The sequence below is a fragment of the Cornus florida genome, unplaced genomic scaffold (assembly GCF_030987335.1).
Source record: "Cornus florida cultivar Cherokee Brave unplaced genomic scaffold, ASM3098733v1 CherokeeBrave_3.0.0_Hap2_Chr10, whole genome shotgun sequence".
Lineage (NCBI taxonomy): Eukaryota > Viridiplantae > Streptophyta > Magnoliopsida > Cornales > Cornaceae > Cornus > Cornus florida.
The window spans coordinates 13,145,138-13,171,338 of record NW_026775580.1 but is presented as its reverse complement, the minus strand read 5'-3'; the positions used below and the strand labels follow the sequence as shown (position 1 = coordinate 13,171,338).

At 38.0% G+C, this 26,201-nt stretch overlaps 1 long non-coding RNA gene and 1 pseudogene across 1 annotated transcript; one reads left to right on the top strand and one right to left on the bottom strand.

The window, feature by feature from the left end:
* The window catches only part of LOC132279484 (T-complex protein 1 subunit beta-like), a 24,082-nt pseudogene extending 1,867 nt beyond the window's left edge, over window positions 1-22,215 (top strand).
* On the bottom strand, window positions 22,187-26,201 carry LOC132279485 (uncharacterized). Its single transcript, XR_009471326.1, has 2 exons — window positions 25,883-26,201; window positions 22,187-25,604 (listed from the first exon to the last, which is right to left on the bottom strand). It is a non-coding gene; the product is annotated as an uncharacterized LOC132279485 (long non-coding RNA).

Below are 26,201 nucleotides of genomic sequence, written 5' to 3'. Positions count from 1 at the left end.
TGCTTCTCACACGACATCCCCTCCATGCATTAATCAGTCCCTTAGAAGATCGGGGCATTACCCAAAGCATACTAAATAAGCCGAGTATAAGGTTCCAGCAGTCGTGCGTCACGGGATAATGCAGGAGGATATGATCCACTGACTCACCATCTCCGTTTGCAAAGACAGCACCAATTAACACTTTCTCAAATTGTCAATCGTTAGGATCTTGCCTCATACAGCAGTCCATACAAAGAATGCCACTCTAGGTGGAGCCTTAGAACGCCATATGGTCTTCAATGGAAAATCAATGCCATCAAAGTTGGAGAGGCATAGAAACATGGACCATACTTTGAATCGACCTTGGGAAGAGGGGACCCACGTAAGATCATCACTACCTCTGCCAACTGCCTTCTGCCGATACAAAAAATCCAAGAGAACACATACCTCGTCCATCTCCCAATCCTGAAAAGAATGCCGAAAGTGCACGTCTCACGTAATTCCAATACCATCAAGCCGATAACAGTCAGCTACGCAAGCATGTGTATCAACTGCGATACTGTACAATTTGGGAAAGGTACAAGATAATGACTGGTCATCGCACCATAAATCCTCCCAAAATTGAACACATTCCATCACGAACTTTGAATCTGATGTGGGAAGACAGAACATTCCAGCCCTTCCGAATGAATTTCCACACACCGACTCCTCCCGCAATAGAGACTGGACGAGTAGACCAGCCGCCACTCTCCTCTCCAAAATGACATGAAACAAGCCTTCTCCAAGGGCGATCCCTTTCCGTACCGAATCTCCATAACCATTTGCCCAAGAGAGCTTGATTAAAGGGAACCTACCTCCGGATTCCCAGACCACCCAACTTCATGGGTGTGCAAACTTGCTCTCATCTAACGAGATGATACTTAAACTCTTCGCCCCTTACGCGCCAAAGGAAATCCCTTTGGATCTTTTCGATCCTTTCAGTAACAGAGCATGGAATTTGGAACATAGATAAACCCCCCCCCCCGGCAGACATATATTGCTTCTTCCACTCAGCCAATCTCTTTGATATATATATATATATATATATATATATATATATATATATATATAAAAGAACCTAACAACTTATTATATGTCCATATTACGTGACTTACGTCATTACACTAAGAAGTATGGACATGGACACGGAACACCGACACAACCCGATAAGGATACATCGAAATGTTAAATTCCAAAAAAGTAGGATACAAACATAGCGTGGACACGGCTAATATAATATAAATTTTCATTTATATATCTATTGAATAACATAATTATAAAACTTTATCGTGGGGTTGCAGGGTATAACAGCTAAATAGGATGAGGTTTATCCCATTTAAATCTAAGTTTAAATTAAATATCTCAAGGTATATACATAAATGTATTGTATAATATAATTTTTTTTGGTCTTTACATAGCCTTAGTCAAACCACATGTATTGAAAGCACACTGTTGGTTATGTTTTCCGTAGTGTTCTTTTTTTTTTTACCCCCCTAAGCAGCATTTTATTACCAACAAAGCAGCAAAATAGGAACAAGAGGTAAAGCTCTTTGATACAAAAAAAGGCTAAAACAACAGCTTAACCACTAAGAAAGCCATTTTTTCCCGTAGTGTTGCATGGTTTCTCTTAACAATGCTTAAACTTATTATTATTAATTTATTTTTTAATGGAACTCCAATTCCTATATTGATTTCTTATTAGTGAATGAATATTTTTCTTTTTTGTTTTTGCTTTAGGCATCATTTATTGGAGCAATGGCAATCGCTGACTTGGTGAAGACAACCTTAGGGCCCAAGGGAATGGTAATTTTATTTTGTATCAGTGTGTTGAAAAATAGGAATATACTGCAATTTAGGGACCTGCCTCTCGTAATTTGACTTAATCATCTGCTCGTTAATGTAATTTCTTCATAGGATAAGATTTTACAATCAACTGGCAGAGGAAGTGTTATTGTAACAAATGATGGTGCCACCATCTTAAAGTCCCTCCATTGATAACCCAGCCGCTAAAGTCCTTGTCGGTATCCTTTAAAATGCTTCTCTTTTTGTTTTTCTTATGCCTCTTTGTGTGTGGCTTTTGATTATTTTGATCTGTGAAAATTTTGGCGTTGCTTACGAAACTTGTACATGCTTATAGATCTATTTTTCACAAAATGTTGTGTGGTATATACACTGAAAAATAAAAAATATAGTCAACAATTAGCGGCAGGAATGTTGATTATGCCTGCGATGCTGCTGTGACACATAGTTGCAATATATCATTTGACGCTCATCCTTGACTCAATAATGCCCAGACATTTCAAAAGTTCAAGATGATGAAGTGGGTGATGGGACAACTTCTGTTGTTGTTTTGGCTGGGGAGCTTTTAAGGGAGGCAGACAAGTTGGTAGCAACAAACATCCATCCAATGACAATAATTTCAGGTTTATTCAAGATTCTTACTATCTTTTCCCGGGGTTTTACTTTTGTCAGCAAGGAATTATTCCATCTATAGTTGATGCATGTACTGTTTGGTTGCATGTGTAAGTAGTTCTTTTTTCTAATAGATTCATTTTGTTTTTTTTTTGGCTTAAAACAGTGAATTGATACTTTATTTAAATGTTCCTTGTTGATACCTTTTCTATTGGTCGGTGAATGTAGTCTAATAATATCCAAATTTACTTTTTTCTTACCCCTTTTGGCACTATTTTTTTCCTCCTTACGCAGGGACGGTCCCAAAAAAGTATGTGAGTGGGGGCTGCTTTTAACAAAAAAAATATTGTGGGGGTAATAGTGAAGTTTTTCTATAAATTCAGGGGGGGCAAAATTTAAATTTTATAGGTATAAAAATAAAAAAACAAAATTAGTAAGTAAAAAAAAAAAAAAAAAGGAAATATTTCAGTGGGGGCAATTGCCCCCACTGGGCCTATATTGGGTCTGTGCCTGCCCTTACGTTGACTTCAAAGATGAATTAGATTACTCATGACCGGGCACATTTTATTTTACATCAATAGTAGCTTCTTTCTCCTAACTAAACTCATATTGGGTGTCAACATCTTTGCTAAGATATCCCCATGTTTCTTGATCTGTATGCTATTAATAAGCAGCAGTACCACTGGAACCAAAACTTAAACCCATATTGAAACCCTAAAATGAAACGTAAATCTAAAAGCCAAACTGAAACTAGAAATGAATGTAGCTTCGGATTAAGACCTGTTTCTAAGTGTCAGTCTGGCTTCAGTTTTGAGTTTCAAATTCAGCTCACGTTGACCTTCAAAGGATGGCAGAGCTTAGTGGCAAGTGAATGGCAAAAGGTCTAGCAACGCATATGCATGCTAAAAATTTGTAGGGTATTGGATTCTGATGTATACTGTTGGAGAATATCATTCTAAACCTTAAATTACTCCTTGTACAATTAATGGCATATTTTTCACTTATCAAAAAAAAAAAAAAAAAAAAACCTTAAATTACTCCTTGACAGAATATTAACACGAGAGTATCATACAAGTGATTTTAGCCATTGGTAGAATATTGATTAGAGTGATTTATGGGATTGATTTTAGGAATCTTCCATCAATGTATTTTCCATTTTATCACTTGTATTCTGTTACCTATTGTTATGACAAACGCAACAAACTCAAGATAAAATCAAGAATCACGATAGAAATGGTAACACACCACACAAAGAACACAAATATTTATACGTGGTTCGGCAACAACCTACGTCCACGGTTGAGATCCGGCGAAAGTCTTCACTATGTCTAAAATCGGAGATTACAAGTTTTCAGTCCCACTCTATTTCTTTACGAATTTTAGAGTCTCTCTCTTACACCACTCCAAACCTTAAGCACCCTTATATATTGGGCTACAAAAGACTAATTAGGGTCCACGACCCATGAGCAAAAACGGGTCAAAATTTTTCCTTGGGACCAAATTTGGGCCACAAAATCACACCTATATATAGTGGTGCTTATGGTAACTAATATTAAGAGAGAATGTAATGGAAAGAGATGTAGCCCTTTGGACTTTGTTTGTCGTAGATGTAAGTCCTAGTGGTTGGACCATGTAATATTTTTGTGTTCTCGTTCAATTTTTCTCCACTTATATTTTATTTTTTACAACATGGTATCAGAGCAGGGTTACCATACCCTACTTTATACTCTACTAATCTCGGATTTTCGGATCAACTCATCTTAGAACTTCGAAACAACTCGTCTCGTCTCGTCCCGGATCTTCGGACCAACTCATCTGGGAACTCCAGATCAACTCATCTTAGACTCCCAACAACTTCATATATAGTTTTAACTTTTTTGTTTTTTTTTTGATAATTAAGCAAATTCATTCAAAAAACGTTCAAAAGGGGAACGTGTCCCAAAAACAACAAAGGGATCCTATGGTCCCAAAGAAGAAATAAAATCAATCATCTCCTCCAGGGAGGAACAAAGCCTACCTCCCCCCCACCCAAAAAAAAAACATAAAGATGTAATAAAATCTGATTTAAGAACAGCAATCAAGGATTCCTTTCCTTCAAAGGATCTATTATTCTGCTCCCTCCACAAACACCACCATAAACACAAGGGCGCCATCCTCCAAAACCCACGAGCATGACCTCCCACATGGCACCCTCTCCAAGCCTCCATCAATCCTTTTGTAGATCAAGGCATAACCCACGACACTAACAGTCCAAAGCCACTGGACAATGCAGAGGAAGATGATCCACTGATTCCCCATTGCACTTACACATACAACACCAGTTAACTCTGATTTATCTTCGCCTCCTCAAATTATCAAGTGTCAAGATCTTGCCCCACACCACTGTCCAAGTAAAGAACGCCACTTTGAGCGGCGCCTTAGATCTCCACACAGTTTTCCACGGAAACGTAATCCCCATAGTATTTGAGAGGCATCGGAAAAATGATCTCGCTTCAAACATTCCCAGAGAAGCAGGCACCCAAACAAGCGAATCTTTATCTCCGCCACGGATCTCATGCCGATACAAACAATCTAACAACCCACAAATGTCATCCAACTCCCAATCTTGAAATGCTCGCACAAACCGCACATCCCAAGTCAACCTCCCGCTATCAAGCCAATAGCAATCAGCAACCGAGGCATGCCTATCAACAACAATCCTAAGCAATTTGGGAAATGAACAAGCAAGGGTACAATCACCACACCAAAGATCCTCCCTAAACCTCACATCCTTACTATCCTGAACTCTGAATCTGATGTGTTTGGAGAACTCATTCCATCCTTTCCTAATGGATTTCCAAACTCCGACACGAGCAGGAATCCTTACCAAACAAGAGGCCCCCCCCCCCCCCCCCCCAAATCGCGCGCGGGCGCAGTTTCTTCCCCAAACCGGCACAAAATAACCCTTCTCCACAACCTATGACGTTCCACTTCAAATCTCCACAACCACTTACCAAGGATGTGGCCTCTTAAATGGCACCAACCTCCTTATCCCTAGGCCTCCGGCCTGAATTGGCCTACAAACCTGCTCCCAACGAACAAGATGATATTTAAATTCTCCTTGTAATCCACCCCATAGAAAATTCCTCTGAAGCCTCTCAATCGAACTAGCAACCACAGATGGAATCTGGAATAAGGATAAAAAATAAGTAGGGAGACTTGATAGTGTACTTTTCAAAAGAGTGACCTTCCCACCTTTCGACAAGTACTACTTCTTCCACCTTGCAATTCTCCTCTGAATCCTCTCAACTACTGGATCCCAAACACCTACAACCCTTGAAGAAACTCCCAAAGGTAACCCCAAGTATGTAATCGGAAAGCTACTGATTCCATAGCCAAGCGCAGAAGCTAACTCACCAATATTCTGCACTCCCCCCACTGGAATCAAGGCACTCTTCCGTACATTCACTTTCAAGCCTGAAACCGCCTGAAAACAAATCAGCACCAATCTCAGGTACCTCATCTGGGATACATCAGCCTCACAAAACACCAACGTGTCATCCGCAAACAATAAATGAGATATCTTCATATGATGAGCAACAGCCCCACCCACCATAAATCCCTTAATAAAACCCAACTCAACCGCCTTCCCCATCAACCTACTAAGAGCCTCCATAACAATAATGAACAAGAAAGGAGACAAAGGATCCCCCTGGCACAAACCTCGCGAGCTACCAAAAAAAAATCGGTCGGAGACCCATTAACCATCACCGAAAATCTGGCTGAAGATATGCAGGCCTCAATCCAACTCCTCCACTTAGCCCCAAAACCCATTCTCTCCATCAAGTACAACAAGAACTTCCAGCTCACATGATCATAAGCTTTCTCAACATCAAGCTTACAAAGGACCCCTGGGACACTACCTCGTGTCCACACATTCACTAGCGATAAGAGTTGAGTCAAGAATCTGACGCACACCTATAAATGCATTCTGATACTCCGAAATGATATCATCCATAACACCCCTCAACATTAATGTTAGAACTTTAGCTATTAATAATAGGTCTAAAGTCCTTAACATCCGAAGCTCCCCCTTCTTTGGAATAAGTGCAATGAACGATGCATTCAAGGAACTCTCAAGCCTCCCTTGAATATGGAAGGTATGAAACGTAGCCATCAGCTCTCCCCTAACCACAACCCAACTCTCCAGTAGAAATCTCATAGTAAAACCATCCGGCCTCGGAGCTTTGTCCTCGTTACAACTCCTTAGCGCCTTTAACACTTCCTCTTTAGAAAACGGAATCTCCAAACCATCTCTATTAATTTCAGAAACGGCGTCAAAGTGCATAGCATCAAGCCGGGGTCTCCATAAATAAGGTTTCGTAAGCAAACCATGATAAAGCGACAATTCCTTTGCATACATCCTCCCAGTGGCGGATCCAAGGGGGGGCTTGGGTGGGCTTGAGCCCCCCCCTAAAATTTTTTTTTTTTTTTTTTTTTTAGTATAGTTATATTTAACCCAATGTTTTAAAAAAGAAAAAATTAGTAGTAGTATTAGCCCCAAATTTTAACCCATCCAAACAAGCCCAATATCTAAGCTACAATTTTAAAACAAAGGCCCAACCAAATAAGCCCAAGCCAAACAAGTCCTAAACAATCACTAAGCCCAAGCACAGTCCTAAATTCCTAATCTTGCACAAATCAGAGAGTTCACTCCTTCTCTCCCTCTAAAGTCTAACCCTATTTCCTCTAAAATTTTCCAACTCTTTAATCTTTTAATCCCAAATTCCCCATTGTTTAATATTAGCCCCCCCATTAACAATTCCTGGATTCGCCCTTGAGATCCTCCTCCCTAACCAGAACCTCACTATCAATTATAATCCTCCCAATGTGATTTCCTCTCTTATGGGCATTTGCAAGGCGATGGAAAAACTTAGTATTCTTATCACGTTCTTTAAGCTATATGGCTCTAGATTTCTGCCTCCAAGAGATTTCATCCGCCACTGCAATCTAAGCAATCTCCTTCTGGCATGCATCCCTCCTACTTTTCTGACCCTCATCAATGCCACCCACACCTTCCCACCTATCAATTGACAATCTCCGTAAAGGCCCTATTCTTCCTCCACTCCAAATTCCCAAACACCTCCTTATTCACCTTTTAATCTCATGTTTCAATCCTTAAAGCTTTTTCGCAAGAATAAAGCTCGAATTACCATCCATCCTGATACCCTCCCACCAAGCCCTCACCACATCCCTGAAAATCCTTAGCCCGTAACCACATATTTTCAAAATGAAAAGGAGTACTCCTTGTCCTCAATACACCACAGTCTAAAGCCACAGGAATATGATTAGATGTCGGTCTAGCCAAAGCTGCCTGTACCACGTCCGGAAACTTCTCTTCCCAGTCTCCCGAGACAAGAAAACGATCCAATCGTGACAAAGTAGAAGACTCTCTACCACTCCCCTAATTTAACTTAGCTCCCTCCAGCGGTAGATTATGCAGGTGGTAATCATCAATAAACTCAGAAAACTGCTCCATACCCGATGTCCAAACTGCTCCATACCCGATGTCCATCTTCCTCTTGTTGACCACCCCCCCCCCCCCCGGCGGGCAAACACTATTGATCCTTCACTGCCCCTAACTCCTCCCGCAAAATGTGCTTCTCCCCATCCTCAACTGGGCATACACACCAGAAAACATCCAACAGAACCCATCCTCTTCCATGGAAAAAGCACACGAAATAGAAAACCCCCCCTCTCCTCACCTCCGTTTTTGAAACCCATCTTCTATCCCACATTAACAGAATACCCCCAGATGTCCCTAAGGCATCTAAAACCTCCCACTCAATAAACCCCCACCCCCCAAAAAAAAAAAAAAAATTCCTCACAACCCAATCTGACATGGAAGCCATCTTTGTCTCCTGTAAGCAAACCACATGCACACCCCCACTTCTTCATAGCCATCTTTACCACTTTTCTTTTGTCCGGGTTATTGAGTCCTCGTACATTCCAAGAAATAATTCTGCACTTCATCAAGAACAAATGGATATCCTTTCCCCTTTCCTTCTCCCTCTACCCCTTTCAAGACCCCTCCCTCCCAGCCCCATTACTTCCCTCATAATTCACACCGGAAAACAAGCTGCGAACCTCCCTTCCCCCTCTCCACAGAGTCAAACCTCTTTTCCTTACTCACTGTCCGTTTCCTGCTACCCCTCTCCTCCCCAGTCTTCCCCTCAGCAATTGAATGTAAAACCATATGAGCCTCCTTCTTCTTTGGCTCAAAGGAAATCCCCAACAAACTACTCACACTATCAATATTCTCCTTTACCCAATCCACCCCACTGTCCTCCGAAAGCCCCTCCAACTCCCCTCCTATCGTATCTCAGAAAGTGGTTGAATACAATCCAGGACCTCAGCCTCCTCCCATGAAACCAACTCCCTGTCAAAGAGCGCATTGTCCTCTATATCCCTACCTCTGTCTTCATCAGCAGTGCTACCCACTCCAGTACAAGTAGGAGTGCCTAAATTACCTTCCAAGTCCTCCCCAGTTGCATCAGAACCAAAATCCAAAATTCGGTTCAGTCTATTCAGCGCCTTATAAGTATGTAGCTCCTTCACTAGAGCTGAAGCAGCTTCATTACCAATTTTGAACCTCATATTTCTTCCCACACAAACCGTCACCCCATCAGCATCTTCCACAGTCAGACCTCTGGAATCATCCTCCCTGGGCGTTGCATCCCTTTCTGACAGCCCAAGGCACCCACCTCCGTTCAAGTGTCTAGTTTTAACTTGGACACTTGAGTTAGAATCTAGGTGTACCAACTTGAAACGAGGAAGGTGGGGGGGATTTTTGCCTATGGTAGAATATTGATTAGAGTGATTTATGGGATTGATTTTAGGAATCCTCCATCAAAGTATTTTCCATATTTAGCACTTGTATTCTTTCACATATAAATATTAGTGCTCATTGGAAATAATATTAAGAGAGAACGTAATGAAAGAGATGTAGCCCTTTGGCCTTTGAGTGTCGTGGATGTAAGTCCTAGCGTCTGAACTGTATAATATCTCTGTGTTCTTCTTGTTCAGTTTCTCTCTTCACTAATATTTTATTATTTACAACATATACTAAACATATATTTCTCCTCGTATGATTTCTTATCATCAACTTCTCTTTTTAGCTTATGGTTGAATATTGATTAGAGTGATTTATGGGATTGATTTTAGGAATCCTCCATCAAAGTATTTTCCATATTTATCACTTGTATTCTTTCACCTATAAATAGTAGTGCTCATTGTAAATAATATTAAGAGAGAACGTAATGAAAGAGATGTAGCCCTTTGGCCTTTGTGTGTCGTGGATGTAAGTCCTAGTGACTGAACCGTATAATATATTTGTGTTGTTCTTGTTCAGTTTCTCTCTTCAATAATATTTATTTTTTACAACATATACTAAACATATATTTCTCCTCGTATGATTTCTTACATCAACTTCTCTTTTTATTTTCTTGAAAAATTCTCTCATGAACGTGAGCTCAATTTGTCTTTTCATAAGAGTTGGCTGATGGTAAACTTCCTTTTCTTTTATTTATTAGTTTTGGAAATTTGTATGATGTTGGAATTCATCATGATGTTTTATTTCTTCAGGCTATCGTACGGCAGCAGAATGTGCTCGCAGTGCTTTACTGCAGAAGGTCATGGATAATAAAGAGGATGCAGGTATTGATTGTAAATGTTTACTACTTTGATTATCAAAAAGCACTGATTTATATCCATAGTTAAAGTTTATCTGTAGCTTCTGAAAAATTTCTCGTCATTTTTTGTTTTATCTTGTATTGTCATTCTTTCACCTTTATAAAATTCCTGGTATATACTGTTCAAGAGTTGTAAGATAATATATGGACCAGATATTTTCGGTGGATAAGAGGCTGCTTCAAACGGGATGAAATTTTCTTACAGTCAAAACTGCTTCCATTATCTGTAATTTTCCCTATGTTTTGATAGTAATAATGCTCCAGTTTTGGGTTAATGCAGAGAAATTCAAGTCAGACTTGATGAAGATTGCAATGACTACTTTGAGTTCAAAAATTCTCTCGCAGGATAATGAGCATTTTGCAAAACTGGCTGTTGATGCTGTTATGAGGCTAAAGGTGGGTTTTCCTTTGCATCTAGAAGTTAAAAGATTGGAAGAACATGCTATATTGTGCATTATGAGGACAACTTGGATAATTTTTCCACTTCAGAAACCTATAATTTGTTGTATAATATTTGTGTTTCATTTTTTATTTTTAATTTTTATTACAATTCATTTAATAGGGGGAAAATTTAACAAGTGACAACTCAACTTGGATATGTTACAAATACAACCAAGTCCAAAAAGAATGGATGAAAAGTGCCACTTTAACAAAATATCTTACAAAAATGACAACTCTACACAGCTAATTGTGTATTTGACAAAGTATGAATAAAATTAGGACAAAAATACGGAATAATATCACGGCTCCACCATCCATTTCCACCCCCACCAGTGACCACCAAAGGACCCACCCACCATTGCCGACCACCAATCACCCCCACCATCTCTCTCTCTCTCTCTCTGTGTATACATACACACACACATATATTTATAGACACACACGCATACATATATATATATATATCACCAATCACCCTCACCCTCACCCTCTCTCTCTGTATAAATGGTGCGCATGTGCACACACACACACACACATATATATCACCACCACCACATATACCACCACCACCGCATCATCACACCTCAACCGCCACAACCACCACCACATCATCATCATCATCATCATAAAACCTAGATCTTCATTTTCTCAAAAAAAAAAAAAAAAAAAAAAAAAGGAGACAGATTTTCCCCCTCAATTTCAGAAAGCGGTGGTGCCCGTGATCCAGGTGGCTTTTCCGGCATTCTTCATCAGGCGCTCTCTTCCCCAACTCACTTTTCTGCAATAAAATTTTCCAACCAAACCCTAGCTCCATCTATCTTCAAATTGACCCAATAATCTACATTAACACTAACTGAAATCTTGGGGTTTTGTTTGTAATCATTAAATAGAATCTAAAAAGTCCCTAAACCCCAAGCCACAAGACCCATTCACAAACCCAAATACCAATTACAACCCCAAGCCCAAACCCATCACATCACCGGATTGATTGCTAGTCATTGGGACTGTTGGACGTTGGAAGGTCACGAGTTATGCTCTTGGTCTACTGATCGTTTCTGGGGATGGAGTTGAAATTGTGGTTGGTGGTGGTGGACGGTGGGGATGGAGGTGAATTTGGGGTTGGGTGGGTTGTGCAATTAATGGCATCCGATTCGGCGTGCTTGGCTTGTGAGCACTGGCATTTGGTAAAGGGGATTCATTTGGGGTTTCATAGAGGTGGCGCTGAACAGGTTGTCCAAGGCACCGAATATGACCGGCTCCAGCTCCTCTTTGGCAGTGGCCATCAACGGCATCGCCGGCAGGAGGTAGGTCCCTTCGCCTAGATCGGACCGTTCAAGGATCTTGCGCTGGAACTCTAGAGACGACTCGTCGAAGTCGCCAGTGAGCTTTGAGTGCTCTCTGAATTTGTGGAATCGGACCTGGAGGTGGGAGGAAGGACGCCAACAGAAATAGTCGATGTGGTGGTGATGGACAGTGGGGGTGGTGGTGGTGATGGTTGGTATATATATATAGATGATGAAGATGGAGATTTGTGGGGGTGTGTGTGTATATGTGTATATATGTATGGGAGATGAAATGGAGGGTTTGCGGTCGATGCCGTGTTGGAGTGGTGGTAGCCGGTGAGTGGTGGTGGTGGTGGTGGTGACTGGTGGGTGATGGTGGTGGTGGTGGTGGTACGCGGAGAGTGAAAAATTGAGGAAGAGCATAGAGGGGCATTTTGGACTAAAATAGTATACTTACTGTATTGGTAATTAATTTTGTTTAGTGACTCTTTCACCCATATACTATTTGGATACGGTCATATTGGTAATCTTGCATGTATAAGTTGTCTGTTTTTAAATTTTCCCTTTAATAGGAGGATTTAATCATAAAAATAAAAAACTGCTAGAAAGTTCCCCATGAATAAAAATGCCTGCAGGTACCAAATTAAGGGATGGATTAGTTGATGCATCGGTAGGATATCAGGTTTGTGGGATGGGTGTCAATCAATTATCTGTCATGTGTTGCAAATCATGTAGTTATGTGAAACTGTACTTCAGTATTTTGTTGTAATGGGGAGTATTTGATGACAAGGTTAGAAAACTTAAGGCGAAAGAGGAAAACTTGTAATGTTTTCTTAATCAGGAGACATTGTGCTGTGTTGTTCGCTCAAATTAGGTTTGCTTCTGAAATTTTTGTTTTTCATGTGGATGCCCATCTGGTTTGGGTATGAGTGGTTTTCACCGATTCTTTTGCTGGACTGCTGGACTCACGTAGCGGAATTCACTCTTTTCAAGAAAGTAATCCGTATCCAATTTTCTTCATTCTTAATGTTCGATGCATCTAGTAGATTGCGTAAGGCACTTGCTTTTAACTTGACCATGTCTTCTTATATTTTATTTTTTATCCCTCATTTTGAAATTTCTAGAAGTTTCATGCTTTCAGAAATGCTACTCTAGTTTGATGCTTCTGGTCTCATATTGTGGCTGAAATATTTTATGTATGTTTGTCTGATTTTTTTTTTTTTTTTTCCTGGGAAATGGCAGGGCAGTACAAACTTAGAATCCATCCAGATTATTAAGAAACCTGGAGGATCACTGAAAGATTCGTTTTTAAATGAGGGGTGAGATACCTTTACGAATTGAATCAGCTGATTTCCATTTACAGCACTGCATTTGCATTACTCTAGCATATCTTGCAGAAAGGAGGCTTCTTTATGCTTTTGATAAGGTCTTGGGTCTTTCTAGGATTACACAGATGGTTTATACTGAATATTAGAGTCTTCTTTATGCTTTCGATAAAACTCTTGATATTTTTTACTTTTTAGGACTATACGGATGACTTATGCTGAATATTTGTTTGCTTAATAAAACTCTGAATCTTTTTAACTTTATGGATTTCGTTTTCTTTTCAGGTTTTGAGGAAACTGAAAACTTAACCAAAGCTTAATTATCTATTTGGCTTTGTGTCTTAATTATCTTTTGCTGCTGGTTGTAATTAGTTTGACTTTTATGCTTTCGCGGGGAGGAAGAATATCAAAAACTTTTTCTTGCCATCCTAATAAGATTTAGTCCATCCATTTCTATCTGGAGAGGATCAAAATCAACTTGAGAATGCTCTGTAAACTTCATGAACCCCAATCTGTACTGGGCCTCTCTCTCTCTCCATCTATATATCTATCTATCCATCTTTTTCTGTTTCCCTTCCTAGAATTTCTTTTTAGATTCTAGATGGAATAAGATAAGAGATAGCTTTTTAGGATTATAAAATCACCAAATTTTTAGCACCCTTTCATGTGTTTTATGTCATATGTATATGTATTTTTTTTTTTTTTGGGGGGGCAGGGACAAAAGAATAAGAATAAATCTCTCATGAGGACGCTCCCACCGTGAACTCGAATCCTTGAAAGCATGGATTTGATTAAAGTTCGTGTTGGACACGGACACTCGTTAGACATGACTCAACATGTGTCAAACACGCCAAAAATGTGTATATTTCTCCTCTTTGGATATGTCGTGAACACACAATGGGCACGTGATGGACATGCCAACATAAAGCAGACATGCCATTTACTTATTTTCTTCTCCTCTGTCTGCTCAGTAACTAATTTATGGCTTTTCCATTATTTTTTCTTCTTCACGATGCCATGTCTGCAGTTTTACTAAATGGTTTGGTTCTTAATTGGCATTCTACTTTTTTTGCAGATTTATTTTAGACAAAAAGATAGGTATTGGACAACCAAAACATATAGAGAATGCAAAGATATTGGTGGCAAATACTGCAATGGACACGGATAAAGTGAAAATTTATGGGGCACGTGTTCGTGTTGATTCAATGTCCAGGGTTGCAGAGATTGAAGGGGCTGAAAAGGAAAAAATGAGAGAGAAGGTGCAAAAGATTATAGCTCATGGGATTAACTGCTTTATTAACCGACAGTTGATCTACAATTTCCCAGAGGAACTCTTTGCTGATGCAGGAATCCTTGCAATTGAGCATGCTGATTTTGATGGAATTGAGCGCCTTGCTTTAGTCACTGGTGGTGAGATTGCATCGACTTTTGACAATCCAGAGTCAGTTAAGCTTGGGCACTGCAAGCTCATTGAGGAAATTATGATTGGCGAGGATAAGTTGATCCACTTTTCTGGTGTTGAGATGGGTCAGGCATGTACAATAGTATTAAGAGGTGCAAGGTACATTATCTTGACAGTTGCGCTTTTTTGTTTGATTTAGTTTTGCTCTTGCTAAGGGTTATTGATTGATGCACTCGTAAAATATTGGACTATGAAGCATGATAATGTGCATTAGAGTTGATAGCACTCACTTTGTGCAAATATGTGTTACACTACCCTTCTAAATGAGTGAAGTACTCGTGCTGGACACGAGATGCTAGCTTATGGATGTGACATATGTATATGTGTCCGCTGGTCAAAATGTGTCTAGATAGCATATTTGATGATTCAAGTTTATTATATAATTGCACAAAAATTCTCTTATTATATTCCTTTTGTTACACTGCTGCTTTAAAACAAGTACTCATACTGAACATACTGTATTACATAAAAGCATCATTTTACTTGAGAAAAGTAAAAGATGCAAAGATTGGCCATGTCTGTATTTGGTTTTGGGGACTTGAGGAATAAGTCAGTTAACAACATACCCACATGCCTGACTGTAAACACGTACCCATGCCTGACACATATACCTGAGTCGTTGCAGTGTAGGTTCACATAATGCCAAAGCATAGTCCTATACTATTCCAGCCGTCCCACCTAGCTTTGATGGACCACCACTAGCCTTTAGTTTTGCTTTTGCTATTATGATTCATTTGCATTCTTGAAATCTAGCAACTATTATCTCCCCACCATATCTGAACCTCAAATCGTACTAGCAAAAAGAGAAGAAACAACAACCACCAACAAGCCTTTTCCCGTACTTAAACCTGGTGTAATAATTGTATCCTAAATATTTTTGGTTCTATATAGTGTTGAAGGATTTAAATATTAAAGTTACACTCTCTCTAACAGCTTAAGCTGTTAGAGTAGATGGTAGTCAATATGGTATCAGAGCAGGTTTATAATACCCTACTCTATACCCTACTCGTCTCGGATATTCGGATCAACTCGGATCTCTAGATCAACTCGTCTCAGACTCTCGACAACTTTATATTTAATTTCAAATTGGACACTTGAGTTAAATATCTGTGTACCAACTTGAGGAGAGGAGGGGGTGGGGGTGTTGGAGAATAATTATACGAGTGATTAAAGGCCTTAGATCACTCCTTGACAGAATGTTTAGTTGTTATACTTGGGCAACAAGTTGTTGCCATATTTGTATTTGACTTTTTGTGTAATTCCTTTATTATAGCTATAAGTTGTCCCCAATTTATTTATAAATAGAGGTGATTATTGTAAATAAAATTAAGAGAGAATGTAATGAAAGAGATGTAGCCCTCTGGGCTTTGTGTGTCGTGGATGTAAGCCCTAGTGGCTGAACTACATTATATTCTTGTGTTATTTGTGTTTTAGTTTTTCTCTTCAACTTTTATTTTTCTTTCAACATGGTATCAGAGCCAAAGGTCTTGAGTTCAAACTTCACCGTCACCTTAATTAAAAAAATTGAAAAACATGTGTCGGACCAAAAAAAGGCCACACGTGAGGGGGCTTGTTAATGGATTTAAGTATTAAAGTTACACCCTCTCTAACAGCTTAAGCTTTTAGAGTAGATTGTAGTTAACATATAGAAAGTAGGATCGACTTAAACCTGGTGTAATAATAAGTTGTTCACTTATTCTTAGACCTTTCAATAACTTTTTGTAAGATTCGAATGTTCATCCCATGTTTGGCATTCATGAAAAATTCAAATGAATCATAATTTAGAAGATGCATAATCAACATTACGCATGGAATTGAAGTTTTATTCTAATATTTATTTAATTTTTTCCTGAATGATTGAAATTTTAATATGAATATGTAACAATATGGTACAATACAAAAAGTGGAAAACTCTGTTCACACAAGCACGTTGGAAAGGAAAACGTGGAAAACTCTGTTCACACAAGCACATTGGAAAGGAAAACAACCTAACCAACCAATGATAATAGTAAACTTGAAATCACAGCATGATAGCATGGTCTTGGAGAGAAATTTATAGCTTGAGCTCCTTTCAAAAAAATATCAGAAGCAATATCTGCAGCAACTCTACTGTCCACCATGAACCCTATAATTTCTTTTTCTTCCACAAGCACCAAAGGCAAAATAGCATGGTAAGCATTGAAAAAGAAACAGCAACTTATTTATGTAGCTGACATGAGAATGTTAAGATAGATGGTAGGAGTTACTAAAAGAGATAGGCTTACTAATTAAAGTAGGAGAAAATTAAGAGTGACATCTATAGTGGTAAAATAAGAGAGAGCAAACTTAGGCGATATTGACGTATATAACGTAGACGTATAGATGCACTAGTAAGAAGAGGACGACTAGTTTCATAGAAGGTAAGAGACAAAGAGGCCAACCCAAACTCACATGGATGAAGTTATAAGATTTTAAAACAATAAATATAATAGGCAAAATGGCTTGTGATAGAATACAATGGATAAAGAGAATTAATGTGGCTGACTCAGGCATTGAAAAAGAAACAACATATTTATGTAGTTGACATGGGAATGCTAAGGTAGATGATAGGAGTAACTAGAAGATGAGGGTTATTAATCAGTGTGGGAGAAAATTAAGTGTGACATCTATAGTGATAAAATAAGAGAAAGCAAACTTAGGTGATATTGACATATATAACATAGACTTGTAATGCACTAGTAAGAAGAGGACGATTAGTTTTCATAGTAGGTAAGAGGCAAAGATGCCAACCAAAACTCACATGGTTGAAGTTATAAGAAATGATTTTAAAAATTTAAATATAATAGGCAAAATGACTTGTGATAGAATATAATGGAGAAAAATAATTAATATGGTTGACTCGATTCATATGGGATTAAGGCAAGGATGATGATGAAGAAACTTTGCTGATAAGATTGTTAGCTGTTCATAAGATATTCTTCTTTGATGCTTTTAACTTCAACATTATCAGGTTCATTACCTAGGTTTGGATGTGGAACAATATGAACATGTTTAAACATTAAATTAATTTCCAAAACCTTTTTCCAGAACCTGAGTAGTTGTGTCTTTTTGGCTAATGGCTATATACATCCTTTGTGTTGGGGTAGTTTTAAAATTTTGATGGAAGATCTATAGTTAACTGAACGAACTATCGTCAAGATGGACACTAGTGCTATTAGTTAGAGCATACATGGCCTGTGTTTGTCAGAAATGGGGTCACTTTGGATTTTGAATGTTTGCTGTTGGATTTTATGCTAAATGTCATTGCAAATGATTTTCACATGTTTTGCCTATTTTACTTTCGAGTATTGGGATTTAAGCCAAATATTGTTGTTTTGGGGTGCCAAGGGAATGTGTTAACGTGTGTGGGATCATCTCTGTTTAATGGCAACTGGAAAGGGGTTGGGTAGTTTGTTATTTATTTTGATGGTTTGGGTCGTATAACCATGTTATTAATGGTAGTCCGACCATCCCTATGCTTCAAATTGTGTGTTGACTGGTTGTGCAAAAATTAACAGTTTGGGGCATATAATCATGCTTTATAATGCAAGTTTATTTTTATCACCAATAGATCTAGTTATATCTGGCTGTCATTTGGACTAGTTCCAGTTTAGTTTGGGCCTTTTCACTAACAGGAATAATTCCTGTTTTCTACTGTCAATTCATAAAATGTAAAGTAACAGTACAAATCATATTTATTAATATAATTTTCCTTTTCATCTTTTAGAAAGTACTTTCACATTTAATGAAGGAAAGAGAAAGTGAGAATTTGTTACTTTCTCTACTTCCTACATTGTACACAGAAAATACTTTCTGTTACTGTAGCATTCCACTCACCCATCATCCTCTCCCTCTCTATCATCACCATTCTCACCCCACCATTCTCACCCCACCATCACCCATCGTCATCTCCCTCTCTATCATCATCATCTCATCCCACCCATGGGCGACAATGGAAGACACCACCCACCAGCGACGATGGAAGACACCACCTACCACACTTTCTATCAGTATCGCTCTCTGCTCTCTCTCTATCTGGACGAGTTGCATCCGATGAGAGGAGAGAGAAGATAGAAACACATTCTCTCTAGTTTCTCTCTACTGGTTTTACCTAAAGCCCCTTGGCTGAAAGTAGATTAACGGCAGCGGCGAGCAATGACTCCAAGCTGAGGCCGGACTGAACTTACCGGCGGACCGAACAACGACAAGGCTGTGATAATGCGAGCAAGGAATCCGGCAATTGGGCATCGGAGAGGGAGACCCATATTCACATCCACAAGCAATTCATACTCCAAAGTTATAGTCCCAGTAAGTTTGTCTGTGGATTCCGGCATCGGAGAGGGAGACCCAAATTCGAGGCTCTGGTTTCCATGGATTCAGGCATTGGCACACAGTAATTCAAGGCTCTGGAGTCTGGTCTATAGGAGGTGAATATCAGCCTTGTCAATCTCTTTCTATACTTTTTCTATAAACCCATGTAGATACAGAGGTAAATTCACCAGAAATGCACCTATATACAGAGGTTTATATATATATATATATATATATGTTTGTAATAATTTGTGTGTGTATATTGATATCAGACGCAAGAAGCCTCTGTGACTTTGTTACCTATCTCTTACACACAAGATGACCAAGAAAACAAAATTAAAATTAAAATTAAAATTATTAAACTCACTTTCTATGTTTTTACTTTCAAAATATTGAAAGGAGAATAAATTATTAAACGTCATTTCACTTTCTATTTCATCTCATGAAAGTAAAATTATGATTTTACTTTGGAGAAAGTGAAAATCAGAAAGTGAAAGTTTAACAGGCACTTTGTGAAAGAAAGAAAGAAAGAAGAAGATATGATATGTAGAAAAATCATTAAAGATCAAAACAAGAATTACATTTAATCCAATACTAGACCGCGTAATGGTTGGACATGTTCTCAGTATGTGTATGTTAGACATTATCTGCTTTCTTAATTGTGTTTTGAACTATTTATCCTGTCAGCATTCTTCCATTTTTTGTTGTAACATAGGAATCGAGATCATCTCCTTTACCCTTCTTGCAGATGTAACATTTGATGTGCAACTTCATTCTCTTTTTGGCAGCTTTCATGTGCTTGATGAAGCTGAACGATCTCTGCATGATGCTTTGTGTGTGCTGTCTCAGACAGTAAATGACAGCAGGGTTTTGCTCGGAGGTGGATGGCCTGAGATGGTGATGGCAAAAGCTCTGGATGAGCTTGCCTGGAAGACTCCTGGGAAAAAATCTCATGCTATTGAAGCTTTCTCGAGGGCACTCGTGGCAATACCAACTACCATTGCTGACAATGCTGGTTTGGACAGTGCAGAGTTGATTGCTCAGCTCCGTGCAGAGCACCACAAGGAGGGGAGCACTGCAGGGATTGATGTTATCTCTGGTTCTGTAAGTAACACATCTAAAATTGGAAAGTAGAAGAGTGCTTGCTTTATCTTCGTAATTTTGGAGAGCACATACATGATGATTATGACAATGTCAGCACTTTGTGAAAATGGTTTTTCTGGACATTGGCCCCCTCTTATGTTGTAACTGCATGGAGAATAAACTTCATATACTGCTAGAAGGGAAAAAAATGGGGCATTACAGAACTCTGCCCTGCAAAATTTACGCTGGTCCCATCAGCTTGTTTAACAGGGGGTAAACAGCAATTTAGAATTGGGGACATGACTTCCATAGTTACAGAGCCAAATGGGTGATGGGCCAACTGCCTGTTACTTTTCAGATTTGAGGGTCATGCCTTTCCGTTGTAATCCTTGTCATTGTAGGTGGAGCATTATTTTGGACCTTTTAATCTGTTGTGCAACATCACTGTGAATGTCTTTAGATTCTGGCTGAATGTTATATGAATTCCTGTTTGCTAATTTGTGAAACCGCTTGTATGCTTACTGTTGGGGTATTTTTGGCAGGTAGGAGATACGTCAGAGCTGGGGATATCTGAGTCATTCAAAGTTAAGCAGGCTGTATTGCTCTCTGCAACCGAGGCAGCTGAGATGATTCTAAGAGTGGATGAGATCATCACTTGTGCTCCGCGGCAGAGAGAGAATAGAATGTGAAACCATCGACTTTTAGGGCGAAGGTAAGGAAGGACAGTTGTCCTCGTGCACTACTGAATGTTTGGCATCTGTTAATGTTAAGGTGTGTAATATTATGATTATATGTTAATGAGTGTAACTGGGGTTTTGCAATAGAAGTGGTGTAAGGGGTGTTTGACATTTATAAAAAGTTTCTTTTGTTTTTAGACATATATATGAATTTTGCTTGTTTTAGTCTAACATTTTAATTATCAAGCGAGGGCTGATGTACAACAGGTGAGATTTGCTGCTGTACATTACACTACTGATAACCTCTTCTTGTTCTGAATGAGAAAAAAAACACTTAAAACCTGTCTCTGTGCATCTGAACCGTAATGCAATCGCTCGAATATACTTTTTGTAGTAGTAGTAGCACCAATACTCTTTTTGGGGAAACCGTAAGATTGCTTCATTGTAATCCATGATTAAAAACAGGAAACTACCTCGATACAGGGCTGTATTGCATACAGCAAGTCTCTCGATGCGGGGCTGTGCTGCGTACAGCTAGTCTTGTGTATTGGGTTTGCGGTTTAAGTTATGAAAAAATTTACAGTCCAGATTGTTTTTTTTTATTATTTTTTATTTTCGGTTGTTCATTGACGGTTTTATTTTATCAATTTGATGTAAACAAAAGTCAGACCGAATTACTGATTTACCCTTGTGATTTAATTGCTATCAAAGTACTCTCTAAAAACCTCTCCGAACTTTAATGAATATACTTTAACTCCCTGGACTATCTTATTTGTTGCCAAAAAAAAAAATAAAAAGGAAATCCGTTAGTTGACCGTGTTATAATTAACTTTGAGTAATGGCATGGGACTCAAGTGCTGTAAAAATACAAAATACCATATATACCTCACGTGCCTTAGTAAAAATACAAAATACCATATATATACCTTTATGACCAATGAGTCCATTATATTCACCATTATTATATATTTACATACCTTATATATTCATTCGAAGCAGGAAACCCTTTAATAGGCTGAAAATCATAAAAAAAATATGATTTTGGGTAGTAATTTCATAAACCCATTTTCTTATCATTGATAATTGGAGTGTTGGTGTTAATCTGGGAATGAGGTAGCTGTTTATGCTATTGAGTGAAAGATATAGAACTTTATAACTTGGGTATGGCCATCAGGAATTAAAAAATTGAAGTTTTGATCGGATCCAATAATACGGGTCAATTCAGAACCCGATCTCTGAAAAATGGTTTTAGTAAACTAAGGTTGGGATAGCTTCACATCCGTAGCCAATCACCGCTCTTCGGTTTGCAGAACTGGGTTGAACCAGATCTTTGCAAACCCGGTTTTAGTACCGTAGCCAAACACCGCTCTTCTTCACTGTCAACACCGACAAGGACCACAATCTGCTGTTGACAACAAAAAAAAAAAAAAAAAAAAAAAAAAGAAAAAAAAACAAGGATCTGAGATCCAGAATGGAGAATCGAGACCACCACAAATCAATTCACAGCCAAGGGACGACGGTGAAGCCCCTGCAAATCTCTTAGCTACAGCAAAGAACCACACTCAGTTTCAAACGAAGCCACCAACCACAAAATCAGTCACAACGGCGAATACACACGACAGCCACCGGCGTCAGCAAACGGAGAGGTCATCGGTGGGCTACACAGCACCGTCGATCTCTGCAAATTTCCGATCTGCACACTGGTTCGCGACGAAGGCACAGTCATGACAACAACTCCTCGCCGACAGTCCAGAAATGGTCGTCGATGAAGAAAAACGTCCATAGCACAATTTCAACCACAAGCCGAGTTCGTCGACGCTAGGCGATCTCTTCACGAGCTAGTACACACTCAGCAATCAGGGTTGAGAGAGAGAAAAATTAGAATCAAGGGGGATGGAAAATTACTGGAATTTTGAGACGAGTCAACGGTGTACATATGACTTGTTTGAAATATTGTTAAGCGCTTGGGATGTTTTGGCACGAGAGAATGATACGTTCGGCGCCCATTTGATACAACCGATGTTATTGACAAGGTTAGGTGGGTACGTGTCACTTCCTTATTAGTCCTACAGATTACAATGCCACATCATCATCTGATTAAAAAACCCTGACTTAGACAATGTCGTTCAATTAAGGGGCCAAAAGGTAACTTCAATTTTCCTGTATGTTTCACGGTTAGTCACTTAGTACAACAAATTGATAGTGTAGGAAGTTTTGCTTACTTTAAAGGTTTCCTGCAATTGGGTTATAGTTTAGAGGGATTTAGTGCACTTTACTCTATTTTTAATTACTCCATTTCTCAAAATATAGTTTTTTTTCAGTTGTTTTAAAATAAGTCTCTTATTTATTTATTATTATTTTTTGTATATTATAATATTAACTTTTCTACATTGAATTAATAAAAAGTAATTTTTTTTTTTGAGTACACACACATTTCTATTGAGACTTGAACTCCTGACCTCATTTAAAGAAGTAAGAAATTGATACCGCTAGGTCACTTGCCGTTGGTTATAAAAAGTAAATTATCACATCATTATAGATCCACTATGGATAAATTTGGTTCCCAAAAGACTATTTTTTAGACGGAAGGAGTATTTTGGGTGGATTTCTCGGACCTCAATGGTTAACTTCGATGGTGAATTTATCATACAACCATTGATTTTAATATTTTAAAAAATGATATCATAATGATGTAAGTGATCCAAGAATTAAAAGAACTAAATTGTTCTTAATTTAATGGTCTCTCTCCACCGTATCCAATAATGTCGATTAGAACTCCAATGAGGAACTTCATGGCTTCTCAGAAATCTCTTTCCCAGTTTCCTTCCTCAACTTTTTTTTTTTTTTTTTGTAAAGTGCAAGAAACCTTTGCTATATATAGGATGTGCAAATACTTATTTGGTGTTTAAAAAATTCTCTAATATTTTTCAACTTGAGCAAATAAGGACAATTCTTCAATTTGAAGACTGAAATATGCCTTTAAGATAATAAAATTTTAAAATTTAGAATAAAAAAAATTTAATTTATCGATAAATAAATAATAATAAATAAGGGTATGTTTAAATTTTTTTTATAAAAACCCCAATTTTTTAGTTTTAAAATTTTTTATTTATTAAAACAAATCCAAAATTCCCTTAAGGGTATTTTGGGGTGTTAACAAAAAAATTGATCAAAAATGTTGATCAGGGACAATTTGCACAAAATTTTAAAATATAGGAATTTATAAGTATTTTCTTAAAAAGCGTGGGTAATTTTTGCACTTTATATATATATATATATATATAGTAATGGGGTTTCTTACACCTTACAAAGTTATATGATGTTGCTGGAAAGTAAAGGAGAATTTTATAATTTTAACCCTTATTTATATATGTTTAATAAGTAGACCTGTCAACGGATCAGATTTGGACTGGATCAGGCTTGATCCGATCCGAGTCCGATAAAGAAATTGTGATATCCCTAATTTTTAAGTTCGGATTGATCAAGTTCTCGCCCAAAGATCGGGAGATATCAAACAATTAGTATTTAAAGCAAGCACATAATACAAATGGAAATAAAAAAATAAATAATAATGCTAAAAAGAACAATTAAAATAATAATTAATAATCCTCAACTCATCTGATACCATAACTCTATTAAATCCAACTGTAAACAAATCTCCATAATACAACTCGGGAATCTGTATATCATGGGTCCCTAATAATAATAAATAAATATTTGAGTCTGAATAATAAAAACATGAAGTAATATCTTACGTCGATAAATCCGGAAGAGTGAAGATGATTACTGGAATCTGATCTACATGAACGACCTATAAGACTGGTACTAGCGAGGACCTAAAAAATATAACAAAGGTGGGTCAAAACCCACGAACAAGTCCTTTTTATAATGATCCAATCAGAGAACCGATAAGCGATACATCCTTAACCAAACTCATGCAATAGCTGCATAGTCCATACATATATATACACACTAAAGACACTCACTGAAATATAGGATAGTTTTAATCGGATAGTGGATATTTCATAAAAAATCACACACAAGGTGGTTAAGAGTCTCACTCTACCAGAGCTCACACATCTCCTATATCTAGCTACTTATCTCCGACAATATACGCCTTAGTCTCAACCACTAATCCCAAGACACAAATCAACTCGTATCAAGGTAATACATATATATAATGTAATAAGATCATCAACAGAACCATATCTAATAATGACACGATGTACTGTGTCTAGACTTGTTAGCCAGCCCACCTACTCACCAAATTAACAAGGCCATATCTAACAATTGCGTAAATATCAAAGAGCCTAGCTTATTAATTAATTATCTCAATGATCTCATCTCATACAATTATTAAACTCAACATAGCCATATCTAACAATGGCAAAACAGGTAAAACAGATCATATCCAAGATCATCAATACAGTTATAAGCATGATTAAAATTCTATTACCATCTGTTGCAATTATTAAATCAATTATAACAATTATATATAAACCACATAAACAACTTATAAATCATTTAAAGTCCATTACCCTCCCATATCTTTGCATATTAAAGTATATTATGCATACTGGGAATATACCATGTTCATTAATATCAATTAGTTAAATTAAAATGGACCAAAACAAAAATCTGGAAACAATAACAGAAGAACATAAGGAGCAGGTGAAATTAGTCGATTGACCCTCTAAGTCAGTCGGCTGACTCCCCTAAATTGGTTGGCTGTTTTCCCTAAATCGGTCGGCTGACTCTTTGCGCCAGCCAACTGACTCTACCTGGAAGTCGTCTTCTCTAGCTTCAGCCTCTGTTTTCCAGTCCGTACTCCTCTGTTAAGGGTCCTAATCATGCATACCAAGTCCCATATGGTCCCAATAATTATTACAGAGCATAGGTACATGATTGAAGTAAGTAGAACATATATTTAGCATGTTAATTCTCAAGATTCAACATTGTATATACATATATACACACACACACACACACACATATACAGAGCAATTACAGTCCAATTCACATCATTAAAACAAGTTTAGTTTCTTTTGTTTAAAGTCCCTAAAGTCAATTAAAGATGTATAGAATAACGGTGCTAAGGAGAAGAGTAGAACATAGAACTTACCTTAGGGTTTTGGATCAAAAACCAACCACCTTTTCTCCAACGCTGGTAGCCTTCGGGTTACCGTCGTCTACTCTTCTTGGTTCTGTTCTACCCAAGCATAACCTCCTTCATTCCCCTTTTGGTTTCGGGTGGTCCTTTTCCCTCCTTCTTCTCTCTCTATCTCTCTGCGATTCTTTCTTCTCTCTGCCGAGCCTCTCTGCCTCTCTCTCTATTTTCCACGTAATAAAACCTTATAATATAACTACACTACACTACCCACATAATAATAGTAACCATAACAATAATAATAATACTTTAGTCTGACAATCAAAATAATAAT